The sequence below is a fragment of the Sus scrofa genome, chromosome 16 (assembly GCF_000003025.6).
Source record: "Sus scrofa isolate TJ Tabasco breed Duroc chromosome 16, Sscrofa11.1, whole genome shotgun sequence".
NCBI classification, from domain to species: Eukaryota; Metazoa; Chordata; class Mammalia; order Artiodactyla; family Suidae; genus Sus; species Sus scrofa.
The window spans coordinates 69007428-69033911 of NC_010458.4; the positions used below are offsets into that span (position 1 = coordinate 69007428).

General features: G+C 43.9%; 1 protein-coding gene across 2 annotated transcripts in view; it reads right to left on the minus strand.

Annotated features, from left to right (window-relative positions):
- Positions 1–25332, minus strand: part of GALNT10 (polypeptide N-acetylgalactosaminyltransferase 10) — a 308767-nt gene extending 283435 nt beyond the window's left edge. For both annotated transcript variants that reach the window (XM_021076943.1, XM_021076946.1), the window contains exon 1: positions 25113–25332. The gene's annotated coding sequence lies outside the window, so the exon portion shown is untranslated. The remainder of the gene's footprint in view (positions 1–25112) is intronic.

The following is a 26484-nucleotide window of genomic DNA, read 5'->3' on the forward strand; positions in this document are numbered from 1 at the left end:
CAGCACAAAATGGGTGAGATCCCTGGAGCCTCATGACAAATTCTGCCAAGGACGGGCCTCTCTGGGCAGATTTATTCATCAAAGCTCTTGATGGAGATTCCAGCCACTATGCCAATGACTCACCTGAGTCACTTTGCTTTGCTCAATCTCTCCCTCTGGGAAACTTGAGGTTGCGAAATGAGAGTCCTTAGGGAAGGTGGCTATTACCTGAGAGGCAGAGATACTGGGACATTAGCCTGCCAGCAGGTGGGTAAGGTTACAACCTCTTGTGAAAAGACTACTTCTCTACCCAGATTAATTAACCAAGAGTTCCCGGGGGCTCAGCTGTGGCCAATCAGGTCATCTCTTGCTCAAAGATGCCCAGAGGCTCTCCGCTGCCTTCCTAGGAAAGCTTTGCTCATCTGGACACTCCCAGCTCTCCTTGATTGGGTTGCAGCCCTTCTTTCCAGCCTTATTTTCCACCATTCGTCCTCTAATGCTACAAATTCACTGTTCTCTAAGAACAGTGGGAAATGGCTTGCCCATTAGTGGCAGGACTGAGACCAGAGCAAGAATGCCGAAGTCCCACCCATGCTATTTATCCTGCTTCCCAACAGGTAGTAGAGCAGGAGACAAGATGCTGATGCACACAAAATCCCAAATGCAAAGCATATTCTTGATTCTCATGAGGGTAAAATCCCTTCTAAACAAGTCTCATGGTTTGGCTTTTGTCGCGAGACATGTTTCTACAACATTTTCTTGGCCTCTTTGCTGAAAACTCCATCTTGTCCTGCTTTACTTTACTCCATCTTCCTGCTTGGAAAACAGTCACAGTGCTGGTGAATGACTTAAGCTTAAGAACAAAGACCTAAAGGCATAAGTTATTCATAGGGTCAGCTGAATGAGGACCTAATGCGTTGGTCTAGGCACGCTGGACCTGTGCAGGTTGGCACGCTGTTTGCACAGCATGATACGTCCTCTTAAGAACAAAAGAAAGAGGAGCCTCATAGCTCCAAGGGGTTTATGAGGGGTCATTAGCAGGATATGCATTAGCAAGGTGCAAACCTAGGCATGCTGTCTGCAGAAGCACAATGGTCATTCTCTAGATGCTATACATAGATAGCTGACAGCCAAGCTTCCTCAAATGCTAATGATTGTTAAATGCCTAAAGGTCAGAATAAAAGCTTAATCAGCAACCGGCTGTGTGACTTTTTTTGTGTGTGTGTGCCTTTTTGCCATTTCTTGGGCCGCTCCCGCGGCACGCAGAGGTTCCCAGGCCAGGGGTCCAATCGGAGCTGCAGCCGCCAGCCTACGCCAGAGCCACAGCAACGCGGGATCCCAGCCACACCACAGCCCACGGCAACGCCGGATCGTCAATCCACTGAGCAAGGGCAGGGATCGAACCCGCAACCCCATGGCTCCCAGTCGGATTCGCCAACCACTGCGCCATGACGGGAACTCCTATGTGACTTTTAAAATAACTTTAAAAAACCTATATCCTGCACCTACAACCCCCTCCTCACTTGACAGTCATCCTCAAGAGCACAATAAAAGCAGTGTGGTTTCTTGAGGCAGTGCTCTTGGTCCTTGAGACCTTGAGTCCCCCGGTTCCCACCTTTACTTAAGATAAATGACTCTGTGTCTTGTTTTATGTTAACTTTTTTCCTTAAGTTTCACAGCACCCGTTCTTCAGCCCCATCCTGCTGAGCTGGTCTTGGCAGGCTTTGTATGTGCTATAGGCTAAATGCAGAGAGAGGATTATGTACAACGAGTTGGGAAACTGGGTTTTGCTCCTGTCCCTGCTCTAAACAGACTGTGTGACCCGACCCCTCCCCCGGCACCAACTCCATTCCATTTCCATTCTGTACAAAGGGCTGGAGCACATGATCTTTAAATCTCTTCCAGCAAGACATTTCTGGTTTTTTCCCCAACAGCCTGGAAAAACTAGTAAGGAAGAATTTTCCCAAGGTTAGTGGAATCTGGTCTGGCCTCCTGAGGGAGGGCCCAATCCAGGAGTTTGGCTCAGCAGTAGGAAGGAATTGCTAGGAGAGTTGCAGACTCTGGAACTGGAAAGGAAAAAGCACAACTGCGGGTACTGGCAGAGTGTGAAGTCAGGTAATAGTGCAGACCATTCACTCGCAGAGAGCTGGTGAGCCCTACTCTGTGCCAGACACCATGCGCGGTGTGAGGCATACAGCAGCAGCCCCGATGGGAAAGGTTCTTGGCCTGATATTGGAACTTAGAATCAGCAAAAATGAGTAGGGGGAGGGAGGCAGTTAAACAGGCAACGATACTGAGTGAAGGGGTGGAGGATGCACAGGGACGCAAGAACAGAAGGAGGGTCCCAGTCATGGTATAGGCAGAGTCAGAGAAAGGCACTGGAGCATGCCACCCTTACCCTGAGGCATCTGGTCATCTGTGAGAGAAGGAGATAGGAAGAGCGTTCTAGGCAAAGGTTCAGTCTAGGCAGAAAATGCCCAAGTCTTGAAAGTTGGCCAATAGCTAGAGTGATGAACAGTGGAGGAGAGTGCAGAATGAGGGCTGGAACACAGGCAGCTGCTTTGTAGACACTGGGAAAGATGGAGCACGGGAAATGGGCACCAGTGTCTGGATATAAATATAGTCTGCACCCTAAAGCCTGAGTAGAGGACTCAAGGCCAAGACCCTCGAGGGACAAGACGGCAGTTGCTGAAGAGAAGACGGTTGAGTGAGGGGACAATGTGAACATGAGGAAAGACGGAAACAACAGTGTGTTGGGGAAGAGAAGGAAATAAATCCTCATTGACAACTTGCTATGAAGTTAAGGCTTAGTCTCAGTTTTTCGTCTTTAAAAAAATGGGGCTCCTCCAGGATTATGGTGCAGATGAAATGAGATAATACACATTATCTGCCTAGCGTGCAGCCTGACACACTGTGAGAGGTTAATAAATTATTAACCTTTTTATTACTACCGCATGTTCATTCATTCACCAACTGTTTACCAAGGGCCAACTACATGCCAGGCACTGTTTTAGTGCTGGGATACATCCGTGGGCAAAAGAGACAAAAATGATTGTTCTTGTGGAGTTACACATTAGGGCTCACTCCTTCCATATGCACAGCCCTGTGAGGAGGGTCTCGTCACCCCTATTTTACAGATGAGGACTGGACACTGAGAGGTCAAAAAACATGTTCAAGGTCAGGAAACTGGCCAGTGACAGAGGCAGGATTTGAACCCAAGTCTCTGTGATGACCTACCCAAGGCTCCCTCCACGAGCCCACCCTACCTCTATATAAAAGGCAACACAAAATTAACTCTTGCTTTATGGTATCAGTTAGATACTTGACATGGATTTTCTGTGATTATCTGGCTTTTAAACCTTCTGCTCTGTTATTCCTATAAATCAAGCATACTTATCAGACCATGTCTGGCATGGGGGCTGGAAGATGCCACTGCTTTAGTCATCAAACCTACAAGAACTTCAGGGAAAGGAGAGGCCCTTGTAGTTGGAGTTGTGGGGAAGGTTACCTGGAGAAGGCTGGACCTGCAGCCACAGTAGGAAAAGGACAGGCGAGGGGGTAGAAACGGTTTAACCAGTCATCCAGAGGGAGGGAATACATGGTGTGTTTGTGAGTGCGGGGATATGTGTGTGTGCACGTGTTGACTGCCTTAACAAATATTTACTGAGCACCTAACATGTCAGGTACTACACTAGGTACTGGGCACCACAGAAAAGAAGGCGTGCTAGGTCCCTGTCCTCCCGGGGCTTACATTGTGGCAGGAGGAGGGCAAGGTGAAGGATGGGGAGAGAGCACTGGGAAATGCACCTGCAGATAAGGCCATTCATCCCAACAGAGGCTCCTTTCCCAAAGGCTTGCTCCCCCAGCTGTGCTTCTTGATTTGTTCCCTCTCCCTACCCATGCTTTTGTTGGCCACAGGAAAGGCACAGGCTCCTGGAAGCTGCCGATGGGCTCCGGAAGTCCAAGAAGTGAGCGGGGTCGTGCTGAGGTGCTGTGGCTCATCCTTGCAGGCTGGTGTTCTCTTCTGGTGTGGGCCTTTTATGTACTAGCTCAGCGCAGACAAGCCATGTTAATCCAGTCTTTGGAAAGCAAATGAAACAGCCTGTATTTAAAGGGCTCAAGCTCTCTTTTCTGATTACCAAGCGACCTACATAAACGGCTCTCACCCAGCCTGCTTGGGAGGGCATTGCCGTTGACAAAGCCCAACCGGGCACTCTCTCTGCTGGGAACTGGCTACGATTTCTTCTGAGCTTGCCAAGCAGAGAGGAGACCGGGGTAGCATGAGCCTGGCCAAGGAGTCCAGAGGCCTGGTTCTTGCCCCAGATCTACAATTAACTCCCTTTGTGACTCTGGGAACGTCTGTTCCCACCCCCATCATCCCTTGGACCTCAATTTCCCCTTCTGTAACACGAGGGGGGTTAAGCCAGATCACCTCAGAGGTCCGTCCCCTGCTCCAAAATTCTAGGTCATGCATGATGCCAGATCTCACTCACCACTTCAGTCTTAAAGAGTTTCCAGGGACTTCTCTAGAACCCACACGATGGGTAGGAAGTTTAGCATGTCAGTTAATAGCATAGGGGTTTGTGTGTGTGCAGATATATACTGGCTTGAACATTTCCAAGGCACATGAAGTGGAAAAATCAAAGTGGCTTCTATAGTATACCACACATGAATATTACACACATGATGTACAACCACATGCAGGCAACAAAAAGTCAAATATTTCTGGAAGGATACATAAAAGCCTAGGAGTTTGAAGGAAGGGAACACAGTATCCAGGAAGAAGATTTAAATTTCACTTTTTGTATTTCTTGATTTTTTTTAACCATGTGCATTGCTGTTGCAAAAATTAATAAGTGTTTTTTTTTAAATAGGGCGTGGGGGAAGGATGGATTGGGAGTTTGGGATTAGCAGATGCAAATGATTATGTACAGAATGGATAAACAACAAAGTCCTACCGTATAGCACAGGGAACTATATTCAATATCCTATAATAAACCATAATGGAAAAGAATATGAAAAAGTATATGCATAATTGAATCGCTTTGCTGTATACCAGAAACTAACACAACATTTTAAGTCAACTGTGCTTTAACAAAAAAAAAAAAGAGTGTAGATTTTGTCATCAATTCACTTAACAAATATTTACTGAATACCAATTAGGTGGCAGAGACTGATATAGGAAGTGGTGAGTAAGACAGTCCCTTCCCTCATGAAGCCCACATTTTAGATTGATAATAGCCAAATCAATAAATGTGTAATATAATGCCAGGAAGGTGTACAGGGGCATGAAATATATGTGATAGGCTTGAATATGAAGCCTGGCTTTTCACATATGAATTGTTTGACCTTGAGGAGGTTACCTCACCCTGTTGATCCTCAGTCTCCTCATCTATAAAAAGGTGGCAATAATCCTCCATGGTTTTTTGTGTGAGAGAATGAAAGTAAATGAATAATAGTACCTGGGACATAACAGGTGTCTGATAAATGCTGATTATTGTTTGGGGGAAGGTTTGGAAGGGAGTGGATATAGCCAAGAGATGTGTAGGGGGCAGGGGCAGACTCCTAGGAGACAGAGCAGGTGGGGGAGGTAGGAAGATGTGGGATGATATAGAAGGAGAGGAGAGATGCAAGGGACCCAGTCTAGCAGACAAGCGGGCTTGGAGTCCTAACCAGCAGGGAGCCCCACATAACTCCCCCAAGGTGCCTGGTCTAGCCAGGAAATGCTGTGCAGGTCAGGAAGGAAGGCTGTTCAGCTCATCCTCGGTGCTCAGGGACAGAGCCATTTGAGTTTCTTGGCAGGGCTGGTCTGAGCAGCAGGTATCTCCAGGTTAGGCTTACAGGCTCTGGAAGGGTTCATTGGGAGCTTCCACCCCATTGCTCGGTGATACCTGGTATCTTACTATTAGAATTACTCCCAATTCACAGGTAAGTGACAATGTCTGGGTGGCACTGTGTCTAAAGGTCTTCGCCAAGAATCTAGATGCAACCTAGGAACAGAGGGAGGGTTTTTTCCCTCAGGGGTTCCCAAGCTGGCCAGCCTTCAGACTCTCCTGAGGTTCCAGTACAGATTCCTGAACCTCAGTCTCTGAATGGTAACTCAGTGATACAAGGCAAAGCCTCACCAGTGTCTTCTTGGAGGCCACACTTTCATGACCAAACCAATGACAGGCGCTTCTCAGGCAAATGGGCTGAGAGCTTCTCCTTTGCACCCCAGCCAGACATTAGCCCAGAGTCAAACTTCAGGATCTTCTGTGATAGAAATACACAGTCACTTGTTCAGTGATTTAAAGCTTGTTAGGTGCCTGTGCATGTCATTTATGTGTGTGCAGGCATGCATACACACGTGTGTGTGTGTGCGTGTGCGTGCACGCACATGTATCTGTGGCTATAAGCGTGTAGCCTGTAGGAATAAGGGAACAGGAAGGGAGTGAGGTCTGGTGGAAGGAAAAGCCAGAGTAGTTAAGTGTTGGCTTCTTGAGAGAAAATGAAATTCAAAGAGAAAAATCATTGCCCCGGGGGACTCTGAATCCCACCTGCTTTCAATGAATCTCAGGGAATCTTATTCAGTGAAGCTTTTTATGCAAATCCACATAAACAAATTCTGGGGCCCTGCCTGGAGACCTGTGGAGGGGTGGGGGTAGAGGCAAATCTAGCAGGAGGCCCCTCCTGAAAGCTGAAGATAAGAGCCTGGCGTCGGCCCATGGGGCTCATTTCATGGTTCCCAGGCATGGCTTCTTAGCCACACACGAAATCTAGATCTATGGCTTTTGGACATAAACTCAAAATGCCAAATTTTTTCAAATTATTTTTTAGCAGCAAAATCCCCTCTTGCCTAAAGGAGGTTTTAAATAGAACCCTGACATAGAAAAGAGGAAAATGCAGGCTGCTCTGGCTCAAGTATGGAAATGGAGATGGGGACACAGGGCCATTCCCATTCAGTTTGTACCCACCGCCTCACTCAGGAGGTCTCAGCCCAGATCAAAAACCCTTTAGGAGTTCCCGTCGTGGCGCAGTGGTTAACGAATCCGACTAGGAACCATGAGGTCGCGGGTTCGGTCCCTGCCCTTGCTCAGTGGGTTAAGGATCCGGCGTTGCCGTGAGCTGTGGTGTAGGTTGCAGACGCGGCTCGGATCCCGCGTTGCTGTGGCTCTGGCGTAGGCCGGTGGCTACAGCTCCGATTCAACCCCTAGCCTGGGAACCTCCATATGCCGCGGGAGCGGCCCAAGAGATAGCAACAACAACAACAACAACAACAACAACAACAACAAAAAAAACCTTCAGCTCCTTCACTTTCCCTACTTTACAGGTACAAAACCCTTCTGCCCTGCCCTGCTGCTGTGCCCACATCCCCCAGTACTCAAATGGGGCCTACTGGCTATCACCTGGGACTCAGTGCTGTCCTAGGCTGGAGGACCAGTTCTGGAAAAAGCAACCTTAGAGAGACGGTGGCCAGCAGCTTGGTTCCTGGTTCTGTGAGTCTGCCTCACTACAGTGGGTATAAGTTCTGAAATCAGGTTTGAGTCCTGGCTCTGCCACTGAAAGCTATGTGATCTTGAGCACGTCACTCAACCTCTCTGAGCCTGTTTCCTCTTCCATAAAATGGACATAGTTCTGCCATTATAGGTTTGGTTAAGGAGCAAAGGAGCTATTACATTGGAGAGGTAGCAAAGCACCAGGCCCAGAAAGGTAGCTGAGATGAGTGGTCACTGTGAAGTGGCCAACAGTAGTGCATAGTCCTGAGGGGAGGTGGCCACTCAGCTCCACCTGATTCTTCCCCTGCGGAAATCCAGGCCCAGGGGATGGCATTTTCCTAATTTTCCAAGAAAAAACAGAAATTCGGCTGTTTATGTAAAAACTTGTAATCATAGATGCCAAAGGACAAAAATTGGCGTCTATGAGTCATTCATGAACTTCTAGGGACCAGCACACCTGCTCCATCTTCTTCCCTTTCTCTCTGTCCTGACCATTCCATCACCTGAGAGCTTCCGAGTTTTCCTTCTGAGAGCATCCAGAGAGCTTCCCAAGCTCACCCCATAACCATATACAAAATAAAAAAGGCAACTTATGGACTGGGAGAAAATAGTTGCAAACTACGTGACTGACATGGGCTTACTTTCCAAAATACATAAATAGCTCCTACAATAACATAAAACCAAACAACCCAATCATAAAATGGGCAGAAGATCTAAATAGACATTTCTCCAAAGATGACACACACATGGCCAACAGCCACATGAAAAGATGCTCATCATCACTAATTATTAGAGAAATGCAATCAAAACCGTGATGGGATGCCACCTCACACCAGTCAGAATGACCATCGTTAAAAAGTCTACAAGTAGGAGTTCCTGCCATGGCTCAGCAGAAACTAATCTGACTAATATCATGAGGACATAGGTTCTATCCCTGTCCTCGCTCAGTGAGTTAATGATCACCCATTGCCATGAGGTGTGGTGTAGGTTGCAGACACAGCTCAGATCTGGCGCTGCTGTGGCTGCGGTGTAGGCCAGTGGCTACAGCTCTGATTTGACCGCTAGCCTGGGAACCTCCATATGCCACAAGTATGGCCCTAAAAAGACTAAATAAATAAATAAAAAGAAGTCTACAAATAATAAATGCTGCAGAGGGTGAGGAGAAAAGGGAACCCTCTTACACTGTTGGTGTGAATGTACACTGGCAACAACCTCCACAGAAAGCAGTATGGAGGTTCCTCAAAAAACTAAAAATAGAACTGCTGTATGATCCAGCAATCCCACTCCTGGGTATCTATCCAGAGAAAACAATAATTTGAAAAGATACATACACTCCAACATTCACTGCAGCACTATTTACAATAGCCAAGATGTGGAAGCAACCTAATATCCATCCACAGAGGAATGGATAAAGATATGGTACAGATATATAATGGAATATTACTCAGCCAAAAAAAATGAATGAAATAATGCCATTTATGATAACATGAATGGACCTAGAAACTATCATACTAAGTGAAGTAAGAAAGACAAATACCATATGATATCACTTATATATGGAATCTAAAATATGACACATGAATTTATGTACAAAACAGAAACAGACTCAGACACAGAGAACAGACTTGTGGTTGTCGAGGGGGAGGGGGATGGGAGAAGGAAGAACTGGGAGTTTGGAATTAGCAGTTGCAAATTATTATATATAGGATGGATAAACAAGCTCCTACTGTATAGCACAGGGAACTAACTATATTCAACATCCTGTGATAAACCATAATGCAAAAGAATATGAAAAAGAATATATATGTGTATAACAGAGCCACTCTGCTGTGCAGCAGAAATTAAACCCAATATTGTTAACAGAGAGAGAGAGAAAAAGAGAGGGCAAAGCTTGTTTATACAAATGAAAAAAAAAAATGTTTATACAAATGAAACAAGACAAAAAACTTTGCTTCTCGGAAAAACCACTGGTTACAAATTGGCATCTTCCCAGCTGTCTCTTTATATGTAGATATACTGATAAAGAAATGAGGGTTTAATTTTACATAGTTGGGCTCATAAAATATCTATGCAGTTGTGTAAAATACACATGTCCAAGGGTGTCTTCCTGGCAATGCATTCAGATCGGCACCATGGCTGTGGCTGCAGAAGATACCATGGATTCGCCATAAATGATTGATCAGATCTCCTGCTGGGAAGATGCACAAGCTCCCCACATCAGGTCCCCAGAGCTTCTCTGGACCCAGAACGCTCTATCCCATGCCTGGACACTAGGGCAGCCTCCTCACAATCTTCCTCTTCCGGGCCGTCTGCTGGTAACCAGGGCTGGCTGGTAACCATGCCCAACAGATCCCGTCACTACTCTCTGAGAACCCTTGAATCTTTTCCCTTCCCTTTGAGAACAAATTCCACCCCGCCTTACCAGAGCCTAAGAAGACTGGTATTTGCGTGACAGAGCCCTGCCCACTGGCATCCTCTGCTGCCAGTCCAAGTTCATGCTCACCTCCACCTCTGCACTCAGTTTCCCCTAGATCCTCACTAACTAGCTTTCCCACCACTCAGGTCTCAGCTCAAGAACTCCTTCCCAATCCCTACCCCCAATCAGTGCTGGTTCCCTTGCCCCTGCCATTGTCCTAACACTCTGCTTTTTATTTTCTTAGCAACACATATCACTATGTAAAATTACGTCACTGATGTGTCTCCATGGTTATTATGTGCCCACAAGGGCAGGGACTTGCTCCCAGCACCTAGACCGGGAGCCCAGTGGTGCTGAGTCACCCTTTGTTGAATGAGCAAGCTCATCCTCCCAGCCTCCACAAAACACCAACACTCTTAAAATCCCTATTTCCTGTTCCAGAGGTTTATCCTGCATCTCTCCCTTAAAATAGCTCTGCTTTTCAAAGTGTGCTTGAGTATGTCTCTCTGCTCCTTGCTCTGAAAGAGCCCCCTCAAAGCCAATTCCTGCCCCTTCTCAGCTTTATCTCCCCCACATCTCATCACTGATCTTATTCTTCAGCTGATTGGGGTCTGGACCTCTGCACACAAAAAATCCCTCCCTCTGCCAGGAGGCCTTCTCGAGCTCTTGGTCTCTCTCTTGCTCTTGTCATCGAGCCTGGGCTGCCCAAACTGTAGCCGTCCTCAGGCCAGCTAAAATGTCACTAGTCCCAGGAGTGTGAACTGTCTTTGGCTGAAAAAATGATCTTTTCTCTCTCCTGTACTCATGTGACACTTTATCTTTTACACTCTAGAAACATTAGCACTTTATGCCTCTAAAATTGCCATTTCTATCCCAAACTTGATCTTTTCCACTAGGTTATGGGTTTCCTGCCAGCAGACACTATGGCTTGTTTACCTTTTCACAACAGTTAACACCGAGAAAGTGCCATATGTAGGTTAGTTCGTCTTTTTTTTTTTTTTTTTTTTTTTTTTTTATCTTTTTGCCATTTCTTGGGCCGCTCCCACAGCATATGGAGGTTCCCAGGCTAGGGGTCTAATCAGAGCTGTAGCCACCGGCCTACACCAGAGCCACAGCAATGTGGGATCCGAGCCGTGTCAGCGACCTACACCACAGTTCACAACAACGCCGGATCCTTAACCCACTGAGCAAGGCCAGGGATCGAACCTGCAACCTCATGGTTCCTAGTCAGATTCGTTAACCACTGAGCTGTGTGACGGGAACTCCAATTTTTTTTTTTTTTTTGGTAGGTTAGTTCTTTTAAGCTTCACTCTGAGTTGGACCTGTAAGTAACCTTATTTAACAGAAGAGGAGGAGGAGTTCCTGTCATGGCGCAGTGGTTAACAAATCCGCTAGGAACCATGAGGTTGCGGGTTCGGTCCCTGCCCTTGCTCAGTGGGTTAACGATCCGGCGTTGCCGTGAGCTGTGGTGTACCTCGCAGAGGCGGCTCAGATCCCGAGTTGCTGTGGCTCTGGTGTAAGCCGGTGGCTACAGCTCCGGATTCGACCCCTAGCCTGGGAACCTCCATATGCTGTGGGAGCGGCCCAAGAAGAAAAACAAAACAAACAAACAAACAAAAAAAAACAACAGAAGAGGAGGAGCTGAGAGGTTACCAAACTTGTTCAAGGTTACACAGTGAGGAAGTGGTAAAGCTCACATTTGAATCCACAGCCGGCAGCTTTGACCATGAGCCAAAGTTCAACTGTGGCACCTATGGCAAAAACTCCTTTCAGTTGTTTTCCTCTTCTTTATGCAGTAGCTGCTGGCCCTCAGCTCCCAAACCCTTAGGTCTTTGAAGTGAGGAATCTTCATGGAAACAAATCAAAGGACTCATCACTCAAATTTGAATCTGAGTGTCTGCCTGCTGGGCTCCACATCATTACTCACTGATGATTCAAGAGTCAGGCTTGGAGCCAGGCAGGGATGGGTTGATTTCTATTACATTGTTGCAATGAAATGTTTCTCTACATTTTGCCTCCCATGCCTCCATCTCTTCCTCCCTATGCAGCTGGGAAGGACTCTGCAACATCTGTTTTTGTGACACCCTCCCCCCCAACCTTCCTCCCTAACTATTCCTTTTCTCTCCCATCAGCTCTCTCCTCTTTCCCAAAGCTTATTGCTCAGTGATCTCTCAATGAAAAACATTCCTGCTACAATTCTAGCCCTTTGCCCTGTACCCAGAGTAGCCTACTTCTGCGACTTCTATAAATAAGTTTAGAGCACTGATGAGGAAGTGGTTGGTAGCCCTGAGAGGGGATGGAATCTGCCTAAGGTCACACAGCGAGTGGATGGCTGTCATTGAACCTACACAATAGCACCAAGAATATCACTGAACCCACCACCCAGCTTCAGGAAGTAGCAACTCACAGCCAGTCTCATTTCATTATCTCACCCACTTTCCTGGAAGGAATGGTTTCCTGGGGTGCTCTTGCCCGAGTTTGGCTTTGAGCAGACTAATAAAAGTTGGTCTTGGTGGGGCGGGGGGCAGCCTTTCACCTGGCTGTGTCTCCCTCCTTTCTTTCACCCTCCATCTAAATCCCACATCTGATTTGGTCCTCGGCTTGCTGCTACACTTTTCATTCTCTCCTAGAGCCCTGCTGACTCTCTGCTGAGGGACTAGGGGCTCAAAATACTCTTCCAGATGATTGAACCTTAGAAAAGGTCTCCAAAACAGCAACTCTTTTAAGCCCCGGAGGAAAGCTGAGCCTCTTGGGAAGGCTTTTCAGACCTAGATTGTATTGAGACACATCTGTGCCCTCTTTCTTGGATCACAGAAAGCCAGGGAGTATTTAATCTTTCATAGAAAAAAATTCAAATTTATACAAAAGTATAATGAATATTAATGAATCCTTATGTACTCATCCCTCAGCCTCAACAATCAGCTACTCATAGCCAACCTTCTTTCATTACTCGCACCCACTTCCGCTCTCCCAGATTACTTTGAAGGACATCTCAGAAATCATATGTTGTTTATATATTGTTAAAAAGAGATGATGACGGCCTCTGTGTTTTGGTTCCTAGGTTGCTTATTTCTTCACTGCAGGCTGAGGCCCATTAGCTTAAAAGCACACAGGAGCCAAACTCAAATTTTCACGCATCCACTTGTTTTCAAAATATCCCAAACAAGCAGATTTTTTTAGGCACTTGGAGACTGCCGCTTTGCACACCCTAAAACCTCACCCAGCAGCTGCTGACTGTTGATAAAATGGGGCCTTGTAGGTATGAGTCCCCAACTTGTCCTCCAAGTTCCCTGACTATACCGATGAGTGGCAGACATCATCTAGACACCTACTGCCCCTCTCTGATCCTCACCCCTCAGTGTTCCCTTGCTTCTCTCCCACCCCCACCTGGCCCTGTGCTCTGGATGGTCTCATGCTGTGACGGATTTTTCCTCTCACGCAACTATCCAAAAATCACAATAAAGCTTGTTGCATGTTAATGTTTCTTATGGTCATATTTTTCTCTCGATCATTCTCCCAATCCCTAAAACCTCTTACAATGATGTCCTCTGCAAAAACTTCAATATGTATTTCAATAATAAGAACTTTTTAAAACTACAAGTGCCCACCACGAAATGACTGGATTAAGAAAAAGCGGTATGTGAAGGAAATATATACATACACAGACACATAATGGAATATTATTCAGCCATAAAAAGAAAAAATACTGCCATTTGCAGCAACATGGAGGGACCTAGAGTATATTATGCCTAGTAGAAATAAGTCAGAGTAAGACAAATACTATATCACTTATATATGGAATCTAAAAATAATACAAATGAATGTATATAGAAAACAGAAACAGACTCATAGATATTGAAAACAAACTTGTGGTTACCAAAGGGGAGAGCAGAGAGGGGAGGGACAAATTAGGGGTATGGGATTAGCAGACACAAACTACTAAATATAAAAATAAACAACAAGGATATACTGTATAGCACAGGGAATTATACACATTATCCTGCAACAAACTATAATGGAATATAGTCTGAAAAAATACTTACTCACTATGCTACACACCTGAAACTAGCACAATATTATAGGTCAACCATACTTCGGTAAAAAATAAAAAGTAAAATAAATTGCCACATCTAAAATTAATAGTATTTTCTTGGTTCCTGTCGCGCCTCAGCATTTAACAAACCCGACTAGCATTCACGACAACATGGGTTTGATCCCTGGCCTCGCTCAGTGGGCTAAGGATCCAGTGTTACTGTGAGCTGCAGTGTAGGCCACTGACATGGCTTGGATCCAGCATTGCTGTGGCTGTGGTGTAGGCCAGCAGCTACAGCTCCAATTGGACCCTTAGACTGGGAACTTCCATATGCCAAAGGTGTATCTGTAAAAAGACAATAAATAAATAGATAGATACATACATACATACAATTAATATTTTCTTAATATTATTAAATTTTCAGTCAGTGTTCTTGTTTCTAATTGTCTCATAATATATTTTTTCTTTATTTGACTTTGGATCCAAATAAGGTCCACATTTTTGGTTTGGTTGATAAATCACTTAAGTCTCTTTACACTGTTGCTTCACTTTCTCTCTCCCTCCCTCTCTTCTCTCTAACCTTGCAATTTGTGTGTGGGAAAAAACCAAGTTGTTCTATAGAGTAGCCTACAGATAAATTAATTTGGAGACTGCATCCCCATGGTGTTATTTAACATGTTTTCCTCTCCTCTATAGTTAAATCAAGAGACTTGGTCAGAATCAGTTTCAATTTTTTTTTTTTTTTTTTTTTTTGGTGAGAGTGCTGTATTCTTCCACTAGGAGGTCCATGTCTGACTGACCTGCTTGTGCTGTTAGCTGTTGCTGCCTATTGCCAGATCTAGTCATTCATTAGGGATTGCAAAGTGGAAATATTCTTCTTCACTTATTAGATGGAATGTTTCAAGAAGACGTCCCCTCATTTACTATTAGGTTTCCAGGGATATATTTTGAATATAGAATACAGAATAAATACTTGACTCTTTCCATTTCACCAGTTTTCGATTTTCACAAGTTGATTATCTTGCATTCTCTGTGGCCTTCACTCTTATTCTGTTTAGATAACATAATGAATTCAGGGGTTTAGAATACTGATTGTTTCAATCCTTTGCAGTTAGTGTTCTTATGGATGCTCAGATGATCCCATATTTGACCAGTGGGAACCTCTTCTTCAAGTTGATTACTGAGTCCTTTTGACACGTCCTTAGTAGTTGTCAATTGTCTCCTTGTTATTGAGAATGAGATGTTTCTAGGCTCATCTTGTATATTTTAAAAACTGCACCGGAACTGAATCAGCCACTTCTACAAGAATCCCTACTTCCTAGTGGTGGGAAATGATATTTCAAGATGGTAATACGGCTATTAAGAGAGCTCACTGGCACTAGTTGGTTACTGCTTTTAGGCCTTTTCAGTAGACAGAGCTTTGATCGTACCTTAAGGGTAAAAGTATGCCAAGGGTAAACTGTTCAATGGTAGTTCATCCTATTTAAATTCAGTGCTTTAGCATTTTTTGCTTACCCTTTCAAAAATCTACCTACATCTCCTTTCTCTTAAGAGGAGAATTCAGGTTCTCAATGACAAAGACAGTGATAGAATTAAAATATCAACTTACTCATTTTTTTTTTCCCACAGTACAGCCTGAAAATAATAATACCAACAGTACCACCACAAATGTGATTACTGAAGAGTTTATGATCTTTTCTTACAATTATTTTTGTCCTTAGAATATATACTATTTAGGATGTACAGTCAAATTATTGTGTTTTGAAGTTCTTGGACTATTTCTGTATATATGGTTTTGCTGACAAACTCATATATAATTAATTCAATTGTTTTATTTTTATTTTTAATTGAGGTATAATTTCCACAGTGACATTATCAGATCTTAGTGTTTCTGCTTTATAAACGGTTCTCCAGGTTTCCTTTAAAAGGTTTGACGACCTTTGACAAATGTATAAACGTACGTAACTCTTAGCCCCAGCAGGATAGAAAATGCCTACAGCCCAGAAAGCTCCTCATGAAATAATAAATATGTATTTTTGCCTCTGCCTCCAGTTTCTGATTCAGAGCTTCTATGTCCCCTCAAATTTTCTGGACTATAGGATGGAGGCTGGTTACCAGAAAGTCCAAACCATGATTAGAAGCTTGGAAAGGGGAGAGGGGCTGGAAATTGAGTTAATATGATGAAGCCCCCATAAAAATTCCAGAAAGATGGGCTTCAGAAAGCTTCCTAGTTGATGAACACATCATGTGCCAGGAGGGTGGTACACCCCAACTCCACAGGGACAGAAGTTCCTATGCTTCCAGAACTTATCCTTTGTATCTCTTCATTTGGCTATTCATCTTCCATTATATTCTTTATAATAAACTGCCAAAGATATGTGGGTGTTTCCCTGAAGTTTGGTGAGCCATTCTAGCAAATCACTGAACCCAAGGGGAGGTCATGGTAATGCCACTCATAGTCATTCTGTCAGAAGTACAGGTGACTGGAGTTCCCGTCGTGGCGCAGTGGTTAACGAATCCGACTAGGAACCATGAGGTTGCAGGTTCGGTCCCTGCCCTTGCTCAGTGGGTTAACGATCCGGCGTTGCCGTGAGCTGTGGTGTAGGTTGCAGACGCGGCTCGGATCCCGCGTTGCTGTGGCTCTGGCGTAGGCCGGTGGCTACAGCTCCAATTCGACCCCTAGCCTGGGAACCTCCATATGCCGTGGGAGCGGCCCAAGAAATAGCAACAACAACAACAACAAAAGACAAAAAAAAAAAAAAAAAAAAAAAAAAAAGAAGTACAGGTGACAACCTAGAACTTGCAGTTGGCATCAGAAGTGGAGGCAGCTTTGTGGGATCATCTGATGCTAACTCCAGGTAGACAGTGCCAGAAATGAATTGAATTGCAGGACATCCTGCTGGTGTTAGGGAATTGGTCATGTGGAGAAAAACCTACACATCTTGTTTCAGAACTACTGTGAGTATGAGAATAAAAGAAAGCACTATGCATTTCCCTACATGGGAACTCCATACTATTGTTCCTCTCCCCATCCCCACTCCCACCCCCACACATCTCCCACACCAAAGCAGCAACTGCTCTGCTATCTTTCACCATAGATCAGTCTGCCTGTGGAATTCTATATAAATGGATTCACACAGTATGAAATCTTTCCTGTCTTGATTCCTCTCACTCAGTGCATTGTTTCTAAGATTCATTCAGCTTGTAGTTTATCCCATTGTACAGCTGAATAGTATTCCATTTACAAATATTTGTCAATTGCTTATCTATGAATCTGTTGATGGACAGTTGAATTGCTTCCCATTGTTGGTTATTATAAATAAAACTGCCAGGACGTTCATATGCATAGTCTTTTTCTGAGCTTTCTTATGTAAATTCCTAAGGATGGAATTACTGGGTAGTTAAATACTTAACCCCTAAGAGAAACTGTCAGACCATTCACCCAAGGGGTTGCCCAGCTTTACAGCTGTCAGAAATAGACACTGTTGCCAACATTTAAAGTTGTTGATCTTTTCAATTTTACCTTTTTGAAGGATTTGTAGTTATATCTCATTATAGCTTTATTTGCATTTCCCTAACGACTAGTAACATAAAGCACTTTTTCAGGTGTTTATCTGTCATTTGTATATCTTCTTTTGGAAAGTGTCCAATTGTTCTGCTGTTAAAGAAAATTGAACTGTTACAGTTATTGAGTTATAAGAGTTCTTTACATATTCTAGATGAAAATTCTCTGTCAGATACGTATTGTGGACATTTTCTCCTAGTTGTGGCTTGCCTTTTCATTCTCTTAATGGTATCTTTTGATGAGGACAGTTTTTGATTTTGAGGAAGATAAAGCTATCACTATTTTATGGTTAGTGCCTTCTGTGTCCTGTCCAAGAAACCTTTGCCTTCTTACACTTACTAATGCATGACATACCTTTTCACATTTATTTACTTTTGATCTTACCTGTGCTTTTATATTTAAAAAGCATTTGTTGAGGACAGCATGTAGTGGGGTCCTGCCTTTTTATCCAGTCTGAAAAGGTCTGCATTTGGAGTGTTCAATCTATTTAAATTGAATATATTTAAATTGAATGTGAAGTCATATAATTGTTGCTATCTGCTTTATACTCATGCATGTTCTTCCTTCCCTTTTGCCTCTTTTCCTGCACTCTTTTGAATTAATTATTTTTAGTATTCTACTTTATCTACTCTATTGGTTTTTAGCTAACCTGTTTTCTACCTAATAGGTGATTTATGGAAACAGTATGCATTCCTCACCTAGCATAGTCTACAGAGTTAATACTGCATCAACTCACATGTAATATAAAACATTTACAACAGTATAGTGCCATGTGCTCCCTGCCCCTCCTTCGTTATGTGCATACGTTTTACAGCCACCTGTGTTGTAAACTCCACAATATATTATTGCTTTTGCTTTAAAACAAACACCCACTGTATTTTCAAAAATTAAGAACCAAGGAGGGAAGCACCTTTTAGATCTCCCTACATATTTACTGTTTTCACCTCGATTCATTTCTTCAGTTAAACTCATGCTTCATCTGAAGAACTTTAGTATATCTTGCAGTGCAGACCTACTGATGACAAATCCTTTCTGCCTTTGTTCTGAAATATCACTGTTTTGCTTTTATTTTTGAAGGTTATTTCTCTGGATATAGAATTCTAGATTGTCAGGGTGGTGTTTCCCCTTTCTCTCAGCACTTTCAATACATCTTCCCTCCCCTCCCCCGGTTCACATTTTTAATAAAAAGGTGGTTTTCCATTTTTTCCCATCTTTCTCATATAATGTATATTTTGGCCTTGGCTACTTTTAAGATGTTCTTTGTATCTTTAGTTTAGACAATTTGACCATGATGTGCTTATATGTTTCCTCTGTTTATCCTGCTTGAGGTTCATTGAGTTCTTGGATAAATAAACTGGTATTTTTCAACAAATTTGGGGTAAATAGATCCACCATTACATCTTCAGATATTGCTTCTTTTCCAGTCTTTCTCTACCCCACTTTTGGAACGCTAATTACACATATGTTAGACTGCTTGATATTATCCCAATAGTCAGTGAGGCTCAGTTCCTTTTTTTTTTTTTAAGCCTCTTTCCTCTCTGAACCTCACTTTGAATTGATTCTATTGTCATATATTCAATCCATTGATCATTTTTCCAATCTTCTGTTTCACCCCACTGAATTTTTCATTTCAAATATTATACGTTTCAGTTTTAGAATTTCCATTTTTATAGTTTCCATTTGTTAACTTATATTCTTCCATAGGTTCACCCATTATATCCTTTCCTTGGAATTCTTAAAATGTATTTGTAATAGCCACTTTACTTTGCTTTACTGTATTATTTTTAGGGGCGGCCCCAACCATGGCATATGGAAGTTCCTAGGTTAGGGGTTGAATTGGAGCTGCAGCTGCTGGTCTTTGCCACAGCAACGCAAGATCCGAGCCACATCTGTGACCCATGCCACAGCTTATGGCAGTACTGGATCCTTAACCCACTGAGTGAAGCCAGGAATCCAACCTGCATCCTCATGGAGACTATGTCAGGTTCTTAACCCACTGAGTCACAGTGCAAAGTCCTATAACAGCCATTTTAAAGATCTTCTCTACTAATTACGATACCTGTGTCACCTCTGGATCTGTTTCTTTTATTATTTTTTTTCTAGTTATGGTCTCCTTTTCTTGTTTTTTCACAGGTTATATATATATACATATATATATATGTATATATGTATATATATATATATATATATATTTTTTTTTAGGGCCGCACCTGTAGCATTTGGAGGTTCCCAGGCTAGGGGTCCAATTGAAACTGTAGCTGCAGCCTATGCCAGAGCCTCAGCAACATGGGATCTGAGCCGCGTCTGCAACCTACACCACAGCTCATAGCAACACCGGATCCTCTACCCACCAAGCAAGGCCAGGGATCAAACCCGTCTCCTCATGGATGCCAGTCGGGTTCGTTAACTGCTGAGCCACAACAGGAACTCCAGGTTTAATAATTTGTAATTATGTGGTGGATATTATAGATGATATGTTATTGGGTCTAGGATTTGATATCTTCCTTCAAACAATTTTGATTTTTTTTTTTCTGGGAGGTACTTAATTTACTAGTGGGTTAGCTTAATCATTTAAAGACTTGATTTTAAGCCGCATAAAGATATGTCTAGTCTTTACTCTGGAGCCATAATAGCCCTACACTCTAAGGTGTGGCTTTTCTAGTATCCTGGCTGAATGCTTAGAGTGTTTAGCAGGTCTCTCTGTTCTGGATGATCAGACCATATGTGTCCCAGAGCTGTGACATTCGGAATGTGCATTCAGCTCACAGTTCCTTTGTAGCTATTCTCTGCCAGGCTTTCCAGAATCTAGTCCTGTGCATTTACTTTTTATATTTGGCTACAGACTTAAGGGGACTTAAGGGGATCCTATGCAGATTTCATAGCTCTTTCTATACACAAGTCGCTCCTATCTGAGACCCAGTCCTGCAATTTCAACTGCTTTAGCAACCTTAAACTCTAATTATCTGCCCCCTCAGCTCCAGCTCAGCACAACTGCTGTGCTCTACTTGAAGTCCACTTCCTGGTGTTGCATGGTCTGGAGCAAGACCTCCAAGCAGAGAATCAGGGCAATTTCTCTAATGGATCACATTCCTCTACTGCACGTCATGCAACATCTAAAAACAGCAATTACTTTGTATACTTTCCCATGGTGGAAGGGCTGGTCCTGCCCCAGTTGCTTTCTCATTGCCTGAAACAAAAGTCATTTTTTTTTTATTAGAGTATAGTTGATTTACAGGGTTGGGTCAATTTTGCTGTACAGCATAGTGATCCAGCTATATATATATATTTATATATATATATATATTTATATAAAGAATATACATATATTCCTTTTCTTATATTATCTGCTATCATGGTCTATGCCAAGAGACTGGATAAAGTTCCCTGTACTACAGAATAGGACTTCAGGGAGTTCCCGTCATGGTGCGGTAGAAACGAATCTGACTAGGAACCATGAGGTTGCGGGTTCGATCCCTGGCCTCGAAGATGTGGCTTGGATCCAGCGTTGCTGCAGCTGTGGCGTAGGTCAGCAGCTGTAGCTCCAATTGGACCCCTAGCCTGGGAACTTCCATATGCCACAGGTGCGGCCCTAAAAAGACAAAAGACAAAAAAACCCGAAAAACAGAATAGGACTTCATTGCTTACCCATTCTAAAAGTAACAGTTTGCATCTACTAATCCCAGACTCTTTTTGTAATTGAATTTTATTTTATAGTTATATAGAATATTTACATGAGGGAATTCCCATCAAGGCTCAGCAGAAACAAATCTGACTAGTGTCCACAAGGACGCAGGTTTGATCCCTGGCTTCACTTAGTGGGTTAGAGATCTGGTGTTACCGTGAGTTGTGGTGTAGGTCGAGAACGTGGCTCGGATCCCGTGTTGCTGTGGCTGTGGTGTAGGCTGGTGGTTGCAGCTCAGATTCGACCCCTAGCCTGGAAACCTCCACATGACATGGTATGGCCCTAAAAAAAAAAAAAAAAAAAAAAAAAAAAAAAAATTTACCTGATTCCAAATCAAATCTACAAAATAAGATTTATTCACAGAAGCCTAGCTGATATTCCTGTACCTTCCACCCTATTCCATTTCCTTATATGTAACAATTAAAAATGATAATTATGGTTTATTTTCTATTCTTTCTTTTGTTAACATAAGCAGCTGTGTACATATTGTATGTTGTACTCACCTTTTCTTTAGATAAGTAGTGGTAGTATACATGACATACTTTCCTCCATTTTCCTTTTTTTCATGTAACTATGTATTCTGATAATCATTCCATACTGGTATAAAGAGGTATTGCTCATTCTTTCATTATAGTTGCACAGTCCTCAATTCTAAGTGACTAATATGTCCTGGTTTGTGCAGGACTCTCCTGGTGTTAGCACTGAAGGTTCCAGGTGTCCCAAATTGGGTTGGTTGGTTGCCCTATCACTATAATTTATCTAACCAGTTTTCCTCGGATGGATATTTGGGTTATTTCCAATCTTTCACTACTACAAACAGTTCTTTTTTTTTTTTTTTTTTTTTTTTTTTTTGGTCTTTTTGCCTTTTCTAGACCCACACCGGTGGCATATGGAGCTGTAGCCGCCAACCTGCACCAGAGCCACGGCAACGCATGGTTCCGAGCCTCGTCTGTGACCTACACCACAGCTCACGACAATGCCGGATACTTAACCCACTGAGCAAGGCCAGGGATCGAACCCACAACCTCATGGTTCCTATTCGGATTTGTTAACCACTGAACCACAACAGGAACTTCTACAAACAGTTCTTAATGAATAACCTGTGTGTGTGTATATATATATATGTCTTCATATTTTGCTAATGTATTTTTGAGTTATATTTTTAGATTTGAAATTGCTGGCTCAAAGGTAAATATGTAAGTTTTCCAGATATTGTCAAGTTCTCCTCTACAGGGATTGTACAATATGCATTTCCACCAGCAAAGCTAGAGATCCTGTTTCTCCAGAGATTCACCAAAAGAGAATTTGTCAAACTTTTATTTTTCCAAATGAAAAGGTGAGAAATTATACCTCAGTATGGTTTTGATTTACATTTCTTTTATTAAGAGCAAATTTAAGCATTTTTTCAAAAGATACTTGCACTTCTTGCTCCGTGGACCAGTGCTACAATTCACTAGCCTATTTTTCTATAGGCTTATTGGTTTTTCCTTCTCTAATTTTATAACTTCTTTTATAGATTAGATACATAAACTCTGAGATGTAAGTTGTAAATATTATTTTCAGTTTGCTATTTATCTTTTCACTTTGCTTATAACATTTGCCATGCAAAAATTTTTTTGAATGTAATCAATCTAGCTGTATTTTCTCTGTTGCTTATGGATTTTGAGTCACAGGAACAGTTTTCCCATTCCCAGGCTATAGAGGATATCAACAATGTTTTATTCCAGTGCTTATATGGTTTCCTTTACTACATTACATTTCTGATCCATTTGGGATTTATCCTGATGTAAGACAGGAATGGATCCAATTTTATCTTTCTGTGCATGGCTCTCCAATGACGTGAAGATAATTTAAAAGTCCATTTTTCCTCTGATTTGAGCTGTCTTTATGGCATATTAAATTTGCATATGAATAGGTATTTCCCTATTTTTCTCTTCTGTTTCATTTTACTTATAAAGGCTTCATTGCATGTTTTAGTGTCTGGTAGGGCTAACCCCAATTCTTTGTTCTTCTTTTCAGGATTTCCCTATCATTTGTTGTTCTTCCAAATAAACTTTATAATCAACTCATTTAACTGTAGGAAAAATCTGAAGATACTGTATTGGGACTACCAAGGTTTTATATATTAACCTAGGGAAAATTATCATTTTCATGATGTTGAGTCTTCCCAGTCAAACACAGAGTATCAGGGGACATTTCTGATTACCTCTCAGATTAGGGAGTTGATGAAATGCTCTGAGTGATCACGTGGCTGAGGAGTAATGGGTTTCACAAGGCTTCCTGGTCTTCCAGCCCATGCCACCTCTTCCAGGAAGCCTGCCTTCTTTTCCAGGAAAATGATCTCTCTATCCTCTACAGATGTCTTGTGGTTCACATTAACATTTCGACTAGAGTATGTGTTATAAATCACAGTTATACTGCTAAAAGCTAAGCTAAGGCAAGAGACTCTAAGCTGGATCCATCACATCAATTATCTCATAGCCTTTCCCGGGGTCACCAGCTACCCTCTGGCAAGCCAAATATAGCCCATGTGTTTGACCTGCATGGACATCCTTAAAATCTTAAATTTGTTGCCAACATTTAAAAATTATAAGACTTCACACAAAACACAGATTTTCAAATTTCAAATTTGGAAGTTCATGGCAACAACCAACTGGAGTTTAGCATCTGCTGTCCCTTTACACCAGGTGTTCCCTGTACCTTTTAATTTCCATTACCTGGTTAGGCCCTGGAAGCATTTGAGTTAGTATTCCTTCTCCTTAAAACCACTGGAAAGAGGACAGAAGGCAATCCCTGGCCCTGGCACAAAGTAGGTGTTCAGCAGAGACTTGTGGACTGAATAAATCCCTGTTTGCTAATCAGGGCCTGAGAGTTTAGCTTAGCGAAGGTCACATGACCAGAGGGTGGTAGAGAAAGGGATTTAAGAGGAGGATCTGCTCTGCGCACAGAGTCCGGCAGTGTTTGACAGCCGTCCAAGGGCTGGCGCATGCACTGTCTCACTTGTTAGCTGGTTAATGGCCAGAGACTTGGTCTTCAGCCCTTAACCATCTCTGTTGCTCTCAGATGGAACATTAGTAACTGCCCCATTAACACAGACATGGAGGAGGGGGGCCATGGACCTCAGGAGAGAAATGGGCCCTGGTGACTTTTTAGCTTCACAGAGTTGGGTTTGAGTCGCTTTCTTTTTCTTCCTCTTTCCACATAGCTCCCCTAGGCCTCATCAAATCTGCTGCTGGAGAGCACTGGAGGGAGCATTGCAGAAAGGCAGAACCAGGTTTGCCCTGGGCGAGCGGGAGTCTGTGCCCACTGCTCAGGGGTTTCCTGGCTTCTTTAGAGGGAAGAGCAGAGGGCTCCGAGAGCTCCAGGCTTCCCAATCCTCCAGGATACGGGAGCTTCAGCAACAAATTGCCCTTAAAAAGAACAGCTAGGAGTTGCCATCCTGGCTCAGCAGTAACGAAACCTGACAGCTACAGCTCTGATTTGACCCCTAGCCTGGGAACTTCCATATGCCACCGGTGCAGTTCTAAAAAGACCAAAAAAAAAAAAAAAAAAGAAAAAGAAAAAGAACAGCTCATCTTTTTTCATTCAACAAATAGGTATTGAGTGCTTCAGTACCAGCCGCCAGCACTAGCTCATGCTAGTGGCAGAGCTGAAAAATAAGCCTGTAAGAAAAAGCCTTCTAACAGGCCAGACCGGTGCTGCGGGGCTCCCTAGTGGGAGTGCCTCCACGCGGGGATGCTCAGGAAGGTTCCCTGAGGATGCCACCTTCCAGCTGAGCCCTACACGACAAAGAGGCGCTGGCTAGGGGGAGAGGAAGAGGCGACGGGATGTAAGAGGCCCCAGAGGAAGCTCTGAGGATCTGGAGGAGGCTCAGGAGACCGGGGCATGTGGGCAAGGGGCCAAGGAGAAGGCCGTCTGAGGCGGGCCAAGCAGCTAACAGCTAAATTGAGGGGAGGACTTACTCTTTGCTGTGATAAACAGTTCTCCGCATAACAGGATGATGAGGGAACTCGTCCTTTCCCTTCTGACGGGCGCCTAAGGTCCAGAGCAGCGTCTGAAGGTGCTACTTTCTTCCTATTCTGATGAGGCCGCCAGCAGAGGTGGGCTCCCCCGGGGCGAACGGGAAGGCGCAGACCGGTCCAGCCAGGCCCGGCCAGTCCCACTTTCCCCTTCCGGTTTGGAAGAGGGAGAGAGGCCGGTCGCGCAGACCTCGGACCTCGTTAAGGAGCAGTGTTCCCGCGAGAGTTTTCCTCCCTCCATCTCCTGCGTGTCACGCACCCCAGAGGCCAGTTAAAGGGTAGGCGGTGGGAGGACTCCGGAAGAATCTCTCCTGCAGTGCGGAGGGTCCTGCAAGAAGCCAAGACTGACAGGCCACTCTCAGGTGGACATTTGCTGAGTGGCAGAGCCTGCAGGTCCGGTGTGTGTGGGCATGAGTGTGGTGAGCCAGTATGGGTGCCCTCAGCCTGGGTTCTCGGAGTCTGGGGGTGAATGGGAACATGGAGACTAGTGCTGAGGCAGCCAGGGAGGACAGCCAGAGGGGCCTGGCCCAGCTGGGTGATGATGGGGTTCAGGACAGCTACCCCCAAAGATGGCACCTTGGCATCCTGCGCATTTTAAGCTAAAGGAAGGTCAGCAGAAGCAGGAAGGTCACTGACGAGGTGGTAAGTGCCTGCTGCAGTTCAGCTGTGTGCTGCTGACCTAGCCCGGGCTTGCCTGGACCTGGAAGAAAGGAGCATCCCTTTCTCTGAAGACAAAGGAAGGTGGAGAAGAATCCATATGCACAGGCCCTGCTGAGTTTCCTCCAGTTTCCTACACTGACCACATACTCTTGCTCTCCCACACTCCTCCGCGACTGTCCGCTCTTCACCAAACCTAGCATGAAAAGATGTAGGCTTAATCATTTCCTCAGGTCTTTATTTCCTTTTGAAGGCTTGCGTGTCCTGTAAAACTTCTATTAAATACATGTGTGTGCTTTTCTCCTTAATCTACCAGTTTCATTTTCAGACCCAGCCAGGGACCTTAAAAGAGCTGAGGAAAAAATTTTCCTCCCCTACAGTCAATGGGGAGCTGGCGTGTGGTCGGTGCCTGAGGACCCAGAGGATAGGGTAATCAGGTTCCTGCAGTTCCCTGTGAAGGAGCCTGGAGGTTTCCAGAAGGAGCTGAAGCTGGTAAGAGAGGAGAAGGGCTCTCACGGACTCCTGGCAGGGCTGCCACTGTCTGGGTGGTCTGCAGAGCTCCGTTGTTAAGACAAGTAAATGCCACCCTAAGGAAAGCAGGTGCAACACTGAAACAAAGACTGCAACACTGCAAGTCGACTACACTCCAATTACATTT